Below are 15,466 nucleotides of genomic sequence, written 5' to 3'. Positions count from 1 at the left end.
CCCAAGTCCCTCCTCCCTACCTTGCAGCTCAGGTTGAGGTTCTGGATGTAGGTTTGCTCACTGAGCTGTTGGCCTGCACAGCTCAGCGAGCAAACCTACATCCAAGCATCACCTTCTCAAGGATGTCAGCAATGCCCACATCCCTGGAATGAAATATTAATAATCACCTGATGAAGGAGCAGCACTCCAAAAGCTAGTGCTTCCAATGACTATGACCTGGTGTTGTGTGATTTTTTTAACTTTGTACACCCCAGTCCAACACTGGCACCTCCAAATCATGTTAAAAAGTAGGCTTTTACCCACAACTTTGTTATGATCTTGGGCGGACTGCCTATAAAGATAGTATTAATACGTCTTAGAAGGACCTAGGTTCAATTATTGACAGAAAAACAACGCACAAGGAAGAGTTGGAGGGCAGGGGGAATCAAACTAACTGAATAGTTCCACCACAACCACCAGATGAAGGAGCAGCGCTCCGAAAGCTAGTGCTTCCAATTCAATGTGTTGGACTATAACCCAGTGTTGTGGGATTTTTAACATTGTACACACCCCAGTCCAACACCGTCATCTGCAAATCATCACCAGATTCCCAATCGCAACTTCACGCAGCCTACAGAGGGCGCCCCCGAGTGCTTACCCCGCCCTCCTCAGGCAAATCCAAACAGTTGGCCGCGACAAACAGCCGCAGTGCGACTGCGTACTGGGCGCCACCCGAGCTCCGGCTCCGGTCGCCGCCGATTGGTCCCTTTTGGGCCATAGGGCGGGCGGAACGGGGGAATGACTCGTGTAATTGGTGATGAGTGGGTGTCAATCGGATGATGCGTCAGCGCGCGGGGCGGCGGTTGGAGTGGAGCTCGAGCAGGCGGTGGCTGGCCGCGCCCCCTCGAGTCCAGGGCCAGAGCGAGGCTCCCGGAGAGAGAGGGAGGGAGGGAAGGAAGGAGCGGGAGCTGAGTGTGGGGAGGACCATCTTTTATCCGGTGGTGGTGGCGGAGGAGCGGTAAGTTTATCTATCCCGCCCTCAGCACAGATGACCCCCCCCCCCCCCCCCCCGCTCCCTCGGGAACCTGATGTAAAATAAACTGAAGTCGCGGCTGGGGAGGAGCGAGGGTCCGAGTGGAGGGATAGCTTCACCCCCCCCATCCTCCTCCGGGGGCGGGGGATGGGGGTGTCGTGTTTGATGAGGAGCCGCTGCCCACCCCCCCCCCCCCCCGATCTCAGGGACCGCGGTTGCGGGCTCGGGCTCGGCCGGTGTTGGGTTGAGGAAAGACCCTCCCTCTGTCTCGCCCGCTGTCAGTGGGGCGCACCCAGCCCCCGCCGATTCTCTGTTTGAGGCTCACCACCTCCTCCTCCTCCTCCCCCCTCCTCAGCAACCCTGGTCCGTGACCCCCTCACCCCTCAGCCAAAACCCCCTGATCACCAGCTTCAAGCTTAATTTGTGCAGGCGAGGCCGTGGGGCGTGATTTGCGGCATTTAAAACAAGTCACTGGTGACCTTTGGTGATGGAGGGACCTGCTTCCGAGTCGGTGGCAGCAGCAGCAGCAACAACATAAACAGAGCAGTGGTTCCACGTTAAATAATACTGCAAGTGGGAGCTGCCGTTATGGCAAACAGAAGATGTGGAAAGCGGTTTACTAAAGGCGTCGGTGAAGATTGTGGGTTGACTGACGGGATTAGAGTATAATCTCATAGAGACAGGTTTGTTTATCTTCGCATGTTGATTGTTCATTTTCTGTTCCCAGCTCTGTTTGGAATAAAACAAAATGGTTAGGTAATGCATTTGTGGAAGGTCAGAAGTTGCATGGCCTTAAATTAGTCCTGTGGAATGTTACTTTCAATTTTAAAATGATAAATTGGAGTTTTAAGATAATATCCTTTCAGAACCTTCAATTTATGTAGCTTTTGAATGTCCGCGTTGGTTGAGGGTTTTTTTTTGTTTTAAATTTGCTTTTAACACCAGGCAATTTTTCTTGTCTTGTTTGTGCTGATAAGTGAACTGCTATTTATATTCCTAAACTCGAAGGTATATCTCATTATTTTACAAAGAGAAAGAAAATTAGGAAATTTAAATTTTGAAGAACTAATACCATAATTAAGAAGGGTTTCAGGGTTCTTTAGGAAACAAGATGGGAGATGATGAAGCAGAGCTATTCAATGAGAGTGTTCTCATGAGAGAGGTTGAATGAGAACTGATCAAGGGATGTACACAGGAATAAAAGACCTTTACTGTTTACAAGAAGGGGAAATATTAGGGAAAATGGAGATAATTGCTAATATCTTGGGTTGTGGCAGGGCGAAACTATAAAGAAAGGGAATACATATGTTGAAGTCTGCCTGTATTCAGCAGATTTCACATGTCCTTTCTGCAGAAACGTTCTCAAGTTTCGTATTTAACTGTGCCCAATTCTGATGATTTCCATTGCTTCGTCTGCATATACTGTATGACAGTTCTGCATGTTGCAGCTACTTCTCAAGCCAAACTGTTGGCAAGAATTGGGGGATGGTTTTGCGAAGGATGTGACTCCTATTTTAGAGAGCTTTGGTTTTTTAAAAGCTATTGAGGAGATCTTTGAAGATATTAATCCTTGAGGTGTAAAAGAAAAGCTGTGCATAAGATAAAAATAGTGAAGGGGACAGATTACAGATTATATGGACAAGAATTTCAACTTTGGAATGACTCGTATACTTGATCTCCGTGACTAAAGACTCAGCCTATGATGGAGTGGAGATTGGCACAGACATCTATGACTTTATTTGATTCAATGAGCAGGTTTGAACAGTTTGACACGAGTTTGATCAACATTAAAGGGAATTTGTCAGGATATATGTGTGTTACACTTCTTTCGGGGTCCAAGTCACATCCATGTTGTAGACTGGAGTCATGAACGATGAAGGTAGTGGCTCCAACTTTCTTTTCATCACGTGGCTGACCATGAATTTCTCCTCTGCCGTGGTCTGCCATGTGTGTTGGAAGGATTTACAGGTTAGTAATTAATTTGGTTGCTTTCTCATGCAGGCCATTTGGTTCATTGAATCAACACCAACCCTTTGAAGAGCATCCTATCCGGATCAACCCCCATTCCCCCCCCATCCTGTCTCCGTAACCCTGCGTTTTCCCATGGCCAATCCACCAAACCTGCACATCTTTGGACTGAGAGGAAACCAAACTACCCAGAGGGAATCCATGCAGACACAGGAAAATATAGTGTGTATATAGCTGGGGCAGGCTAAGCAAAGACATGCCAGAGAATTCCTAGAGGCCTGACATTCCAACCACAACACCATAAACAAACACACAGATCTAGATACCATCTATCAACCCCTCCGAAAACGAACAGGAAATGACCACCACAAACCCCAGGAACCCCCATCTAGGACAAACATATAAATAAAAAGCAGGAGACAACAGCTTCGCTTCACTTGGAGGTCGCACTGATGATGTTACCTAGCCAGGTAATGAAATGTCTGGATATCAAACCTACAGCTCAGCGAGCAAACCTACACCCTAAACCTCAACCTGAGCTATAAACCTTCACAAACAGGAAAATATGCAAATTACACACTGGCAGTCACCTCGGGCTGGAATCGAGCCCGCATTCCTGGCGCTGTGAGGAAAGTGCTCAATTCTACATCCTCTGGTCAAGTCATTCCTCTACCAGTCATATTTTGCCAAGATTTTTCTTGACATTTACATGGTATGGCAATCTGATGACTGGTTAAAATTTTCATCTTGTCAACTAGATGTCTAACTAGTAAAACATGCCCCAACACTTACCATAATAAAGCATTTTGTTTTAAGGATATACTGCATTTCCGGGGTGTGATGTTTGATGTAATGATTTATAGTGTCATAACATGACTCTGAGCACTTCTAGTATCAAGTACTGGTTTAGTTTATAATATGATTAGTTGCTTGTACAAAGTTTTTAATACTGATTTGCTGAATAATATTAGCCTATTCTAAAGTAGCTGAAAGACTGTAAAACTGAAGACAAATGTTTGTTCAACTACATGATCTTTTTGGTAGATCTCTTCAAATTAGATTATTTGGGTATGCAAAATCTCTAACTTCCCTAAATAAATAAACTTAAAGTGGTGAAACTGTTTTAATTGCTCAAAATTTAGCTCTGCTTTGCAGTCAGAACATTTTTAAATTCCAGAGGATGTGGAATTGAGCAAATGATCGTACTATTCTTTTTAATTAATTTTGGCCCAACAATGTGCATTAACTTGAAAGTCAACTCTGTCTCTCAAAACTGGCACATCCCTCCCACGCAATATCTGCATGCTGTATTTGTGTTAATTATTTTGGTTCACTCTGTGGTTATTGTTTAGTGTGATTGTTTTTTTTGCTGGTCAGAAACTATTCCTTGGGTGTGTCTGGGCTGGGGTTGAATCTGGATGCGAAAGGCCAATGTCAGAATTTTGACCCTTTTTAAAATCTATTTTGCTGTCTATTAGTTGCAAAAATGTAACACGCACATTTTGAAACGGACAGGAAGGAAATGTCTCAGTGTGTATGACCAGTAATGGTGTTTTCAAGGCTGTTGAATTAACTAGCTGTCTGGTAATCTTAACTGCTGTTATTCTGCTGCATCTGCTTCATGATGGTTGGGTTGAATACAGTTCTTTACATGTATGGTGTATAAATCTGTCTTTGTTCTGTTTATCTTGCATTAACATTAATCTGCCCTTTTGTTTATTGCTAAAGTTTATTGCAAGTTTTTGTCTAAACCTTGGTCCTGGTTGTCCAAAAATTACTTTTGCCAGAGTCTTTTTTTGCAAAGGATATGCTGCACATTCAAAATGTTTTAAATATTAGTTGTTTGCTCTTGCAAGATTTTTTAAAAAATGAATCTTGTGGAAAATAATTTTTAAGATGGCCCTTATCTCTTTACTTTTGATTTTTTTTGTCTGACTGGAATGGGTTTGCATTTCCACAGTGGTAAGGTTTGATTGTTTATTTCCTTTTGTTTTGAATACGTGTCTTAGTGCAGTTCAAGAAATCAGACTTAGAAATATGAGCTGTTTTATCCAATATTCAAGTTACTGTGCAACCTCGGATATCCGAACACCACCAATTATCCAAATTTCAGATTATCCGAACAAGATCTCAAAGTCCTAATGCTTTGGTAAACATTTATTTAAACATTTGATTATCTGAACTTCGATCATCTGAACAAAATACTCCCCGCCCATGTTGTTCAGATAATCGAGGTTGCCCTGTACTCTCAACCATGGGTTGTAATAGGAATAAATAGAACTGTAGATAGTTGAGTATGTGACTCTTGCATGACTCATTTTTTAATTTTTTATTGGTCTCTTATAAATTAGCATCAATACATACATGCATACAATATTACTGATAAATTTTAAGTAAGTCAGTGATTAATCACAATACTTTTGCCCCTTGTGTTCAATAAATCCTAGTTCATGATAATTTGTATTTAATGAAGTGAACCAAAAGTAACTTGCTCCCAGTTTTTTAAATAATAATTTCTTTCAAATAGATTTTGTTTCAGCTTTGTGGTTGTGATAAGCTAGTTATGTCATTCCAGAAATGGATTCCGACAATGCATTTGTGAATAACCTCTGGTCCAGGATCTGCAATTGATGTATAAAATCCTCAGTTGCTCTGCTGTATTACGTTTGTCATTGTTTTGATGGAGTATTCTTGTCGAAATTACATTGCTTTGTTGCTGACATATATCCTCATGATATTATGTGAGGATTCTTGATTCAATGTTTAATCCATTTGCAAATGAACATATCATTTGGTAGTTTCTTTTTATTTCAAAAATATACTTTATTCATAAAATAATTTGATGGTCTGTACAATTGGTCATGCAGAGATCAAAACTTATCATTTTTATACAGGTCTGTACATTTTTTGATCATATGCCCATATAATTAGCTGAGGCATCAGCAGAGCCCAAATGACTGCATGGGCCCCCTGTTCTTCGTTAGGCAGGCAGACTTTACACAGTGGTTTTTCCCCACCGCGCCTTGGCGGCAGCTGCCCCAAGCTTCAGCTCGTCCCTCAACACGTAGTCCTGAACCATGGAATGCAACACTCAGTCGGGGTCAACTCCTTCAGCTGGAAGATCAGCAGGTTTCGGACCACCCAGAGAGTGTCCTTCACCGAGTTGATGATCCTCCAGGCACAGTTGATGTTCGTCTCGGTGTGCGTCCCGGGGAACAGACCGTAGAGCACGGAGTCCCGCGTCACGGCGCTGCTCGGGACGAACCTCGACAAACACCACTGCATTCCTCTCCAGACATCCTCTGTATAGGCACATTCCAGAAGGAGGTGTGTGACAGTCTCGTCCCCCCCCCCGCAGCTGCTTCGAGGGCAGCGTGCGGTGCGGCTGAGAGTCCGGGCGTGCATAAAGGATCTCACAGGCAGAGCCCTTCTCACCACCAGCCAAGCCATGTCTTGGTGCTTGTTGGAAAGTTCTGGCGATGAGGCATTCTGCCAAATGGCTTTGACAGTCTGCTCAGGGAACCGCTCGATAGGATCCGCCCTCTCCTTTTCCCGAAGGGTCTCAAGGACACTACGTGCTGACCACTTCCTAATGGACTTGTGGTCAAAGGTGTTTTTCTTGATAAATTTCTCCACGAAGGACAGGTGATACGGAATGGTCCAACTACTCTGAGCGTTCCGCGGCAGCGAGGCCAGGCCCATCCTTCGCAACACCGGGGACAAGTAGAACCTCAGTACGTAGTGACACTTGGTGTTTGCGTACCGGGGATCCATGCACAGCTTGATGCAGCCACACACAAAGGTGGCCATCAGGGTGAGGGTGGCATTTGGTAGTGAAAAATTTGAGAATTACTGAATAAAGACACGCTTTGTTGTAGCTTTTCATTTTGAACTCGGAGCAATTCTCAAGAATCCCACTGTAAAGTGGAACATTGCTTTATAGAAATTATGCATGATAAGAGTGCTGAATGGTTGGCAGTGGATTCTAGCAGAGGCATTTCAAGGAGTTAACTGCTAAACTGTATTTAAATTTAAACCATGCAAGTTGATTGCGATTGGTTAAGAAGTTGTCCTGAGGCATGAACCTGCAAATAGTTGTTACCTATTTTGTTATGCTAAAATAGATGCGGTGTGTGTATACTTTTGTTCTGTCTGCAAGGAGAGGGCACACTGAATTAGTATTAGTTTCCATTACACACAAGGAGAGCCCGACTGACACTCTTAAATTGGTTGTCATTGTAGCTCTCTGCACGCTTGAGATTATCTTGCAAATGTTGTCCAATCTTGGAATTACATCTAATGCTGGACACTTAAGTTTTGCAAGCAGGTGCTGGTTGGGTATAATCAGTAACTTGTGTGTTGCATGGTGGTTAATGTTTTTAATTTAATCCCCTCCAGGCTAGCCACCCATCTTGCACCCTCCATTCAATTCAAGACTCTACTTGCCAAACTTAAATACTTGCACTTTTCCACCTCCAAGATCTACTTTCTCCCTCGAGCCATATAAATGCCTAACGTTGCTACACTCTTCCATTGATGACTCCTTGCTCATTGTTTTACTATTGGTGATTGTGCCTGTAGTTGATTAAGCTCTGAGTCTTGGAGTACCTCTACTAAACTGCTCCACCTTAAAAAATGCTCTTTAAGCCTCTCTCTGCTGCCACACCTTTAGTTGCCTGTCCTTTTAGTCACTTGTCCTAATAATTCATGTGGCCAGATTTCCAATTTTGTCAGATAGTACATTGTATCTTCAACTAGGTAAAGGTTCCAATGTTGTGTAAAATTGGAAGTTGCTAAATGTATGGGCTGATTACAGTGTAGTAACTGCAACTTATTTTTTTTAAGGTGCTTCAAGTTTAATGCACAGCCACAAAACCACAGAATACTTAGTAAAGTAAGTACTCTGACTGACTGAAATTTAAGGTCAATGTTGTAGGTCACTTTTCCATAATATTTAGGATATTCATTCTACATTTTAAAATACTTTTGATCTTTTGAATTAATTTTATCTTTATGATGAATTGAAACAGTATTTTATTTAAACAACCCCTTTATGTATATTTTGTGACGTGTGCAATGGTTATCTTTCCTCCAATTGGTTGCTTTTGTGTTCTAAGTGTCTGTTTTTGATTTGCTGATACCATCTTTTGATTTAAGGCCCATTAGCCTATATCAAAGAATTACAGAATACTTGTTAGGAAAATAAACTGCTGCTGTACAATCTGAGCTATAGACAGGCTTGCTTGCATTGAAGGCCAAGAAACAGTTTTCTTTTGTTGCCACATCTACCAATCACCAAGTTGGGTTTAAAATAACTGTTTCTTCAATGGGCTTATAGCAATTGGTTAACTCTTTCTGTTAAAATTTCATCACAAAATTTGTGGCAAAGTTGTAGCAGTGACGGATAACATAATTACGCGGAAGTTGGTGATAACGGAGTACGGCGTGCTTGTTCATCTTTCTTAAGTTTGAGTATTTTAAATGAGGCAGAATTTACTGATAGTGGTGTGGTATTAAATTGTCCATCTTTTGTTGATGGAAACTTGATCCTTATTAAGGAAGTTAAAAATCTCACAACACCAGGTTACAGTCCTACAGGTGATTTGGAAGCACTAGCTTTCGGAGCACTGCTCCTTCATCAGGTGATGTGGACGGTTTCTGATTCTGTGCCATTGAGCTTGAGTAGCAGTGAAGATATGGATTACCAAGTACTTGATTATTTATGAAGCACTTCACTTTCTGTAGCTATGATAAAGTGAATCTGAATATGAATACAGTAAGAAATAACTTGAATGAGTGGGTGAAGATCTGGTAAATGGAGTAAAGTGTTGGAAATTGTGAAATTGACCATTTTGGCAGGAAGAATAAAGAAATATCAAAATGATGGGAGGTTGCAGGAATGTTTGGATAAGCAGGGCTTGGAGCTGTTTGAGTTTAGAATGTTAAGTGGTAATTTTATTGAAATGTGATACAAAATCCTGAGGGGTCTTAACGTGGTAGATATAGGAAGGTTCTTTCTCCTTCTAGGTGTATCTAGAACTAAGGGTCACTATTTAAAAATAAGGAACTACCCATTTTAGATCTCTCTTTTCAAGAAGCCCTGCGATCAATGTTTTTGAAGCAGTCATAGATAACTTTTCATACAAATGCTAGAGGATTTGAGGTTACGGTCAGATCAGTCATAATTTCATTAAATAGCACAGCAGACTTGAGGACAAATAGCATATTCCTAATCTGTTCATTTGAGTCTTTGCTCTCATAATGAAATCCAGACTGGAATGGATGGTTGGGTCAAAGGAAGTGGGTGATGCAGAAGTCAGGGGAATGGGAAAGCATGACTGGGTGTTGAGGCAGGAAGAGGTTCTACACAAAGAGAAAGTTAAGCCACAGTGAGTTGGATATTTTCTAATTAGTTTGTTTAGAGTTATTACCTCCTGGAGCAAGTGGGACTTGAATCCAGGCCTCCTGGCTGAGGAGCACTGCCACTATTGTATGCAGCAAGAACCTTGCCATGGTGAGAGATAAACAGGAGAATAAGAATTGTTAATTTCGAACAGTGAGAAACTAGGGGCCAGCGTGGATTAACAAGGGTCGGAATGATGAAGTCAGTTTTGTATTGGATTGGGTAGAAATAACAGAGCTTTAGATAATTTGCATATGCAAGCCAACATACAAATGAGGAATAGGATTAGACCAGTCAGCCCCTTGGAGTCTGCTCCTGAATAAGATTATGGCTGATCTGATTACTTCACATTTGTGCCTATTTCCGATAATCTTTCATCCTATGCTGATCAGCAGCTTATCTGGCCCAAAAAAAGGTCAAAGACTGTCTTCCTCAAAAGGTGGTTGAAGCAGAGTTCCAAAGATTGCCCCTCTGAGTACAGGTTGTTCTGTTATAACATGCTTTTCTTCCATGCGAATTTGCTGTAACATGATTGACGAATTGGGGATCCTGTTTCTATTGCTCAAACTTTTAAAAATGTGTGTTGGCTGTAACACGATTACAGAGCCAACATAAGCGCTGTTTCCAAAGTGGTGTTCTTCTATAATGTGAGGTTGCACAAGAACGCAGCCAATACATTATAGAAGCACTGACTATCTGTATACAGTAAGACTTCTTAAAGTTGTTTGGTATTAACTGGCATCTGTAGTGCTACTTGATCCAGACCCCACGGAGTCTCATGGCATCAGGTCAAACATGGGCAAGGAAAGAATTGGCTGATTACCACCTACTTCCTTACTTTGCTTGATAAATCAGCACTCTTTCATGTTGAACATCAGTTAGAAGCACTGAGGGTGGTAGGGACACAAGATGGACTCTGATTTCAGTGCTGAAGAGTGGCTCAGTAGCACCCCAGTTGATGAAATTGTGAATAGTGGTGATTAATTAACAACAAACTGGAGGAAACTGCACAAATTTCACCCATCCTCAATGATTAGGAAGTCCAACATGTCTGTTCAAGAGAATTTGAATCAATCTTCAGCCACAAATACCACTGATCCTGGCCACTTCCTGAGGAGCCCAGCATCACAGATGGCAGACTTCAACCAATTTGATTCACTCCGAGTGATTATCAAGAAATGGCTGAAGGTATTGGTTAACATTAACACTGAACATTTGTGCTGCAGAGCTACCCATGCCACTATCTGTGCTGTTTCAGTACACCTATAGCAGTGACGTCTACTAGAACAAATCCAACCTAGTCAATTATCACCGTATCAGAATGTCAGGGTGAGGTGATATAAAGGAGTCCCAGTAAATCGTACAGTTTGGGTATTATGGAGTGTCTGTAAGTTACTGAAACATTAGTGTTTATCCCAGCTTTGTTTCCATCGTATTATCATAAAGCATTAAACTGTTAAATTTTCAAAGCATTGTTCTTAAGCAGTCAGCAAATACTTTCATATAGACTTGGTTTCATGATGGTGAATTGTTGGATAAATGGAAACATTCTTCAATTAACGCAGAGATCTTTGCAAAACATATTTGTAACAACCTTGAATCCTGCGCTTTGTAGTTAAACTGGAGATATTCTTTGCAAGATAATCTCGTGGCATAATACAGCTGTGAAACATTACCTTTTATCTGTTTACTTTTGTAATCATTTAATGAGACAATTCATAACTGTTTGACTGAAATTTGGAACAATCCCACTTCTGGCGCACTAGCTCTGCAATAGTGGTATAATGGTGTTTACCTGGGTTTGTTTCCTGGCCATTGCAAGTATTGTGGGTCCTCCTGTGGTACAATGATAGTGGCCCAAGAGGCCCAAGTACAGGTCCCACCTGCTCCAGAGGTATGTAAGGACATTTCTGAACAGGTTGATTAGAAAAATAGGTTAAATAAAAGAAAAAAATTAAGTGGGTGTTTGGTAATTTTTAATGGGCCAATTAAAATTTAGAGAGATATTTTGAGAGAGGGAATTTGTAGTAACTAGAGCTCTGATCCGTGAAGAATTAAGGCATATTTTTTCAGATTATCAGGCAATTGGAATAACCTGAAATGTATGGAATTGTATCTCAGCAGAATATATTAGATTATTGCTGACGTGCATCAGTTTCTTTTTCAAGTAATACAAACTTAGTTGCATTACGTTCCCAAAAATTACTAATTGGTAATTTGTTTTTATGCAGCTTAGATTATTTTGTCAGTTCTGTAATTTGTCTAGAAGCGAATTACACCGCTAAAAATTTTTCTGTTGAAATATTTATCCTTTTGTTAATTTTGTCCTGGGAGTGACTTTATTCAGGAAAATTAGCTTTCTCTGTTCTAGTTTTTTGTGTGTATGAGTGTATATATATTTGTTTAGTGATTCTTGAAATGACATTTTCATATGTACAGCATGGAAACAGACTCTTCGGTCCAACCCGTCCATGCCGACCAGATATCCCAACCCAATCCAGTCCCACCTGCCAGCGCCTGGCCCATATCCCTCCAAACTCTTCCTATTCATATACCCATCCAAATGCCTCTTAAATGTTGCAATTGTACCAGCCTCCACCACATCCTATGGCAGCTCATTCCATATACGTACCACCCTCTGTGTGGAAAAAGTTGCCCCTTAGGTCTCTTTTATATCTTTCCCCTCTCACCCTAAACCTATGCCCTCTAGTTCTGGACTCCCTGACCCCAGGGAAAAGACTTTGCCTATTTATCCTATCCATGCCCCTCATAATTTTGTAAACCTCTATAAGGTCACCCCTCAGCCTCCAACACTGCAGGGAAAACAGCTCCAGTCTGTTCAGCCTCTCCCTATAGCTCAGATCCTCCAACCCTGGCAACATCCTTCAAGTTTCACAACATCTTTCCGATAGGAAGGAGACCAGAATTGCACGCAATAGTCCAACAGTGGCCTAACCAATGTCCTATACAGCCGCAACATGACCTGCCAACTCCTGTACTCAATACTCGACCAATAAAGGAAAGCATACCAAATGCCGCCTTCACTATCCTATCTACCGCGACTCCACTTTCAAGGAGCTATGAACCTCCACTCCAAGGTCTCTTTATTCAGCAACACTCCCTAGAACCTTACCATTAAGTGTATAAGTCCTGCTCTGATTTGCTTTCCCAAAATGCAGCACCTCTCATTTATCTGAATTAAACTCCATCTGCGACTTCTCGGCCTATTGGCCCATCTGGTCCAGATCCTGTTGTAATCTGAAGTAACCCTCTTAGCTGTCCACTACACCTCCAATTTTGGTGTCATTTGCAAACTTACTAACTGTACCTCTTTATGCTTGCATCCAAATCATTTATGTGAATGACAAAAAGTAGAGGGCCCAGCACTAATCCTTGTGGCACTCCACTGGTCACAGGCCTCCAGTCTGAAAAACAACCCTCCACCACCACCCTCTGTCTTTTACCTTTGAGCCAGTTCTGTATCCAAATGGCTAGTTCTCCCTGTATTCCATGAGATCTAACCTTGCTAGTCAGTCTCCCATGGGGAACCTTGTCAAACGCCTTACTGAAGTCCATGTAGTTCACATCTACTGCTCTGCCCTCATCAATCTTCTTTGTTACTTCTTCAAAAAACTCAATCCAGTTTGTGAGACATGATTTCCCACGCACAAAGCCATGTTGACTATCCCGAATCAGTCCTTGCCTTTCCAAATACATGTACATCCTGTCCCTCAGGATTCCCTCCAACAACTTGCCCACCACCGAGGTCAGGCTCACTGGTCTGTAGTTCCCTGGCTTGTCTCTACCGCTCTTCTTAAAGTGGCACCACGTTTGCCAACCTCCAGTCGTCTGGCACCTCACCTGTGACTATCGATGATACAAATATCTCAGCAAGAGGCCCAGCAATCACTTCTCTAGCTTCCCACAGAGTTCTTGGGTACACCTGATCAGATCCTGGGGATTTATCCACTTTTAACCGTTTCAAGACATCCAACACTTCCTCCTCTGTAATCTGGACATTTTGCAAGATGTCACCATCTATTTTCCTACGGTCTATATCTTCCATATCCTTTTCCACAGTAAATACTGATGCAAAATATTCATTTAGTATCTCCCCCATTTTCTGTGGCTCCACACAAAGGCCACCTTGCTGATCTTTGAGGGGCCCTATTCTCTCCCTAGTTACCCTTTTGTCCTTTTAATATATTTGTAAAAACCCTTTGGATTCTCCTTAATTCTATTAGCCAAAGCTATCTCATGTCCCTGTTTTGCCCTCCTAATTTCCCTCTGAAGTATACTCATACTTTCTTTATATTTTTCTAAGGATTTCACTCGGATCTATTCTGTCTATACATGAAATATGCTTCCTTCTTTTTCTTAACCAAACCCTCAATTTCTTTAGTCATCCAGCATTCCCTATACCTACCAGCTTTCCCTTTCACCCTGACAGGAATATACTTTCTCTGGATTCTTGTTATCTCATTTGAAGGCTTCCCATTTTCTTGCCGTCCCTTTATTGTTTTATGACTGCTAAAGTTAATGTTTATATACAGTATTATCATCTTAGATTTATTGTGGTTGAATTATTCACAGATTCTTGTTTGCAATAATTTCATTATGAAATAATATTTTAAGGATAATAGGTTTCTGGAATAATTTGATTGTTTAGTTGTTTGATTGGTATCTAATTCTACAAATGCAAGAATCACCTTTTAATGTCTAAAGTAATCCTGATTTGACCAGTTCTGTGGGCTGGTGTCTGAAGGAAAGATGTATGTTTTTATATGTCGAGAGGGTGGTGCTGGAAAAGCACAACAGATCAGGCAGCAACCGAGGAACAGGAGAAGCGACGTTTCGGGCACAAGCCCTTCATCAGGAATGAGGTTTGTGGGCCGGGGGGCAGGTAGCTGAGAATGTGTTAGGTAGATGAAGGTGAGGGAGAAGGTGATAGGTTAGAGAGTATAGATGGGAAAGGTGATGGACAGGTCAGGAGGGCGGTGCCGAATTGGAGGTTTGGGACTGGGATAATGTGGGGGCAGGGGAAATAAGGAAACTGTTGAAATCCATATTTATCCCGTGTGGTTGTAGGGTCCCAAGGCGGATTATGAGATATTCTTCCTCCAGGCGTGTGGTGGTAACGGTTTGGCAGTGGAGTCCCAGGACCTGCATGTCTTTGACTGAGTGGGAAGGGGAGTTGAAGTGTTCAGCCACGGAGCAATGAGTGGCACTTCTGTTGGTGACATCACTCCTGACCCTATTATCATACCCACTCAAGTGACTGTTTCCGCCCCCACACCTAGCTCTAGCTCCAGCTCCAGCCCCACCCCAGGTCCTAGCTCCCATCCCTGCCGTGTGTTTACCATTCTCCTAGACCTCCCCCTCAATGAGGATGAGCGTTTAGTCCTCAGCAAAGGTCTTACCTTCATCCCTCTACGCTCCCAGATTAATGAGTTTGACACATGTCTCGACCTTGAACTTTTTTTCTTCTGCCGTCTCTGCCTCCGGGCCCACTTTTTCAACCAAGACTCCCGCCCACCCACCGAGGACCCTTTCTCCTGCCTCCAATACACCCCATCCACCTGGACACCTGTTGTTGGCCTGTTACCCGCCCTTGACCTCTTCATGTCTAACTGCCGCCTTAACATCGACTGCCTCAACCTGTCTACTCTCCTCCCTCACTCGCTCCAACCTCCCACTCTCACAATGCGCAGCCGTCCACTCTGTCCGCTCCAACCCCAACCTCACCATCAAATCCGCAGGCAAGGTGGGGTTGGCGCACTGACCTCTACACCGGTGAAGCCAGGCGCCAACTCGCAGGCACCTCCTCCTACTGCCCCCCAACCACGATCTCACCTCCCACTACCGAACCATCATCTCCTTGACTCTCTACAACCTCATCTGGAGATCTCCCAACCCCACTGACTGTGAACCCTGCACCACCCAATTCTATCTCTCGCCAAAGATTCACAAACCTGACTTCCCGGGTCGACCCATTGCCTCTGCTTGCACCTGTCCCACTGAACTCCTCTCTGCCTATCTTCACTCCGTTCTGTCCCCCTTAGTCCAGGAACTCCCCACCTATG

General features: G+C 42.8%; 1 protein-coding gene across 3 annotated transcripts in view; it reads left to right on the top strand.

Annotated features, from left to right (window-relative positions):
- Window positions 1-929: 929 nt before the first annotated feature.
- tmod2 (tropomodulin 2) overlaps window positions 930-15,466 on the top strand; it is a 77,076-nt gene continuing 62,539 nt past the window's right edge. Inside the window, exons 1-2 of one of the 3 annotated variants that reach the window (XM_043677379.2) lie at window positions 930-997; window positions 7,826-7,874. The gene's annotated coding sequence lies outside the window, so the exon portion shown is untranslated. The remainder of the gene's footprint in view (window positions 998-7,825; window positions 7,875-15,466) is intronic. The other 2 variants (XM_087981329.1, XM_087981330.1) reach the window with 2 other exon arrangements.

This window comes from Chiloscyllium plagiosum, unplaced genomic scaffold (assembly GCF_037043375.1).
Source record: "Chiloscyllium plagiosum isolate Xiang-an unplaced genomic scaffold, Cpla_swu_hap1 HiC_scaffold_39, whole genome shotgun sequence".
Taxonomy (NCBI): Eukaryota; Metazoa; Chordata; class Chondrichthyes; order Orectolobiformes; family Hemiscylliidae; genus Chiloscyllium; species Chiloscyllium plagiosum.
The sequence above is the reverse complement of the archived record's forward strand: the minus strand, read 5'-3'. Positions and strand labels throughout refer to the sequence as shown.